This window comes from Papio anubis, chromosome 5 (assembly GCF_008728515.1).
Source record: "Papio anubis isolate 15944 chromosome 5, Panubis1.0, whole genome shotgun sequence".
Lineage (NCBI taxonomy): Eukaryota > Metazoa > Chordata > Mammalia > Primates > Cercopithecidae > Papio > Papio anubis.
Genome location: NC_044980.1, coordinates 109,718,315 through 109,722,380, shown reverse-complemented (window position 1 = coordinate 109,722,380; position 4,066 = coordinate 109,718,315). Strand labels below are relative to the sequence as shown.

The following is a 4,066-nucleotide window of genomic DNA, read 5'->3' as shown; positions in this document are numbered from 1 at the left end:
CCAAAGATGTAGTTGTTTTATATATAAAGAAGAAGTCTAGAGAAAGCAAAATGTTCATCTAAAGACCCAGGAGCAGTAACAGGAAAAGCCAAGACCATAACCCATGTCTCTAAAACCAATCTGCCTCGTGCAGTGAATAAACATCAAACCTAATCCTCCCCTAAATGAAGCCTTGAGTCCCTCTCTCAAGGGTAAAATCAGCTCTGTGTTAGACAAAAACTACATCAACAATTTAGTAAATAAGATTTGTTCATTTGTAAAGTTGTCAAGAATAAATGTTGGAATTAAGAAAGAATAAAAACATGATGTTCACCAAGGACTAGAGGGTCACCTGTAAAGAAGGCTCATTAGACTGGTTTCTCTGTCCATGGTCAGACACGTGATCAAGGCGCACAGATAAAATATACCACGTCTCCCATAAAGCCTCCATAATTCTGCAGTCAGAAGTAATGTCTCCTCCCATGAACTCTACACATCCTTTCCTTATTTGACATGCTGCTGCTCATTCCAAAGGAAAGCTGCATTCCAAGACTATGTATCTTGGAAAGAGCTTTGGATTTGGAGCAAGAGAACTGGAGTTTCAGTTCTGATCTTGGGCAAGTCACTTAACCTTGCTGCATTTCTGAAAGAAAAGATAGATATAACAGGGTTGGTATAAGGCTTAAATTTGCTAATACTTTCAAAACAGTTGGCAAATAGTAAGTAATCAATAAGTGTTAGCTATTATTTTTATTAATCTAACATACCCATTTTATAAACAACAAACAGGCATGGACAAAAGAAAAGGCTTACACAAAGGCAAAAGTATATAAATAATAATAATACCCAACTAGCAGGACTATTGTGAGGGTTAAGTGTATGTGACTTGTGCCTTACAAAATGAAAGTAATTTGTGTACATAGGCTAATATACCATTTGGATTGAATGACCTTGAAGGTAAGAGCAGTATCTTTTATTTTGTCCCTTGCCCAGAGCCTTGAAGAGGACTTTTACAGAGTCAGTGCTAAATAAGCGTTAACTGAATTAATTCCACATACATCAGGACATCAGACATTTTATCCCAAGGTTATAGATGATCTAATTTATTAATTTTTAAAAATCGGTCCTTCTCCAGATTCAACTTGGACCTACTTTTTCATTATAATATCAACAAAACACCATTGATTCTTGATTTAGTAATCTGACTACCCTGCCCTCTGGTGTAGAAAACCCTTGGACCAATTTGAGCACTTGAGCTGCTAAGAAAATTTTTTTTCTGCTGAGCACGGTGGCTCACACTTGTAATTCCAGCACTTTGGGAGGCCAAGGTGGGAGGATCACCAGGTCAGAAGTTCAAGAGCAGCCTGGCCAACACAGTGACACCCTGTCTTTACTAAAAACGAAAAAATTGGCATGGTGGTGGATGCCTGTAATCCTAGCTACTTGGGAGTCTCAGACAGGACAACCACTTGAACCCAAGAGGTGGAGGTTGCAGTCAGCCAAGATCGCACCACGGCATTCCAGCCTGGGCAACAGAGCTAGACTCCATCTCAAAAAAAAAAAGAAAAAAAGAAAGAAAATTGTTTTTCTACTATCAGTTGGTTCTAACCATCTAATACTCAAGCATTCATTTAGGTGTAGTATGAGTTTCTTTTTCCAGAAGTTCATTTCCATCAAGAATAGGTGGCCAAAGTTAGGACAAGGTGAAACTCCTCAGCCATAAAAACCATTCTGAATTACAGGCCTTCTATGCTTGCAACATACCAATTTTTTCCAAAATCCACAGCTCGCCTCCTTTATTTGTTTGCTAGTCAACACATTTTACCTGTTCATGATAGTTCTCGGTTGAAAGTTTTCTAGTTGGCCTTGCTAGGAAAAGGGGATGCGCAGGCTCCAGTGGATTCCTCAGGAGGTCTCCAGTACACATTTGCTCAGAAGGGTCTTTGCTGGTGATGTCTATTAGGGGAAAGACAAAAACAGAAAGGCTTGGGAAATGTAACAGGTGTTTTGCTTCTTGAGATGGGTTCTGATAGTAGAATCAAAAGCGATGGTCAGAAAGGTGTGGGTGAGCTGACATTGCTCTTTCTTTCCTTTAAGTTGCTACTGCTTGTTCCCTTTTGCATATTTGGATAAAGATGAAAATTTATCTTAAAACTCCTTTGAAAGCCATAATTTTGTCCAGGAGTAAGGTCAACTCCAGGATACCCATATTGAGTATTCTAGACATTTCAGATTCAATGTTCTTTGTGGTTGAGAATGAAATTTTAGATTTTTACTGCATCATGCTTTTTCATCATCGGAGCTGCCTCAGCATCTTGAAGCAATGGTCTTTCACAATTTAAACAATGGATCCAACACCTTAGAAAGTTCAATTAGAATTTGAATACTTTTGCCAGGCACGGTGGCTCACGCCTGTAATCCCAGCACTTTGGGAGGCTGAGGCAAGTGGATCACCTGAGGTCGGGAGTTCAAGACCAGCCTGACCAACATGGAGAAATCCCATATCTACTAAAAATACAAAATTAGTTGGGGTGGTGTGCATGCCTGTAATCCCAACTACTTGGGAGGCTGAGGCAGGAGAATCGCTTGAACCTGGGAGGCCGAGGTTGTGGTGAGCTGAGATGGCACCATTGCACTCCAGCCTGGGAAAAAAGAGCGAAACTCCATCTCAAAAAGAAAAAAAGAATTTAGATACTTATGAATAAACTGGGAACATGATTTTGAGTTATTGGAAGAAGTTAGAAACATTAATTCAATGTTCTGATTAGGGGAAAAAAAAAAAAAAGAAAGAAAACAGTATTTTCTAAGTTTCATACTCTAGTCTCTCTTAAAAATGATTCTAGGAGCACAATGCCAAATTATGGGCATACAAGGACACTCTGGCTAGACAAAAAGGAAGAAAACTAGGTGAGCAATGAACCTTATTAGCATGTGTCCTCTCAGGCTGATGACTGTCATTAGGCTGCTGGAGAATGACATCATTTTCTCTAAGAGGCAGTCAGCTCGAAAATGTCAACTATCTCCATGAATTAATTCTTGCAGCTGCTTTACGTTGCCTTCTGCTCCTTGCCAAAAGAAATGGACATATTTCATTTCTGGGATCTGTCAGACATGTTGCTGTTTTAAATACTACATTTTAAGCCCAGTCCAATCTGAACATACTTTGTTTTGGGAAGCCTGTCGAAAAAAACATTGGCTTCAATAAAGTAAAAGTTCAAGGTGCAAAACTCTGTAATCTCTTTTTTGGCACAAAATGCTTTCATTTTATAACGTCATTATAATGTCATTTTTCTCCCCAAAGACTTCTATAGTATAAAGTTGTAGGAACACTTATACTACCCTTGTGTTGTTATAAAATAGTGATAGAAGGAAGTAAAGATAGGAGTACAGAGAAGAGTGGTGGATTTGAGGGGACAGTTATAACTGCAAACACCACTCAGTCAAAAGTTCTTGCCTCTCAATGCAGTTCTTTTTCACTTCATCAGACACATAAGAAAAAAATAGGGTCATTTGTTAATTTATTCAATGATCATTATTGCATGTCTGTATTTGCGCACATTCTGCACCGGGCACTAGGAAAGCAAAATAAATTAGATACTTCCCACCTGTAAGAGAGCCCCAAGTTTAGTGGGGGAGAGAGACATGTCAAGGGAAATATTAAATTAGCTTGAAAATTCCATGAAAGAAAGAGACTCAGATATTTCTGAGAATGAATTTTTTAAGGCCGGGCACGGTGGCTCAAGCCTGTAATCCCAGCACTTTGGGAGGCCGAGACGGGTGGATCACGAGGTCAGGAGATTGAGACCATCCTGGCTAACACGGTGAAACCCCGTCTCTATTAAGAAATACAAAAAACTAGCCGGGCGAGGTGGCGGGCGCCTGTAGTCCCAGCTACTCGGGAGGCTGAGACCGGAGAATGGCGTGAACCTGGGAGGCGGAGCTTGCAGTGAGCTGAGATCCGGCCACTGCACTCCAGCCTGGGTAACAGAGCGAGACTCCGTCTCAAAAAAAAAAAAAAAAGAGAGAGCCCCAAGTTTAGTGGGGGAGAGAGACATGTCAAGGGAAATATTAAATTAGCTTGAAAATT

General features: G+C 40.0%; 1 long non-coding RNA gene across 1 annotated transcript; it reads right to left on the bottom strand.

Moving 5' to 3' along the window:
- Positions 1 to 231: 231 nt before the first annotated feature.
- LOC108586393 lies at positions 232 to 2,468 on the bottom strand. Its single transcript, XR_002522701.1, has 2 exons — positions 1,805 to 2,468; positions 232 to 622 (listed from the first exon to the last, which is right to left on the bottom strand). It is a non-coding gene; the product is annotated as an uncharacterized LOC108586393 (long non-coding RNA).
- Between the last annotated feature and the right edge of the window lie 1,598 nt (positions 2,469 to 4,066).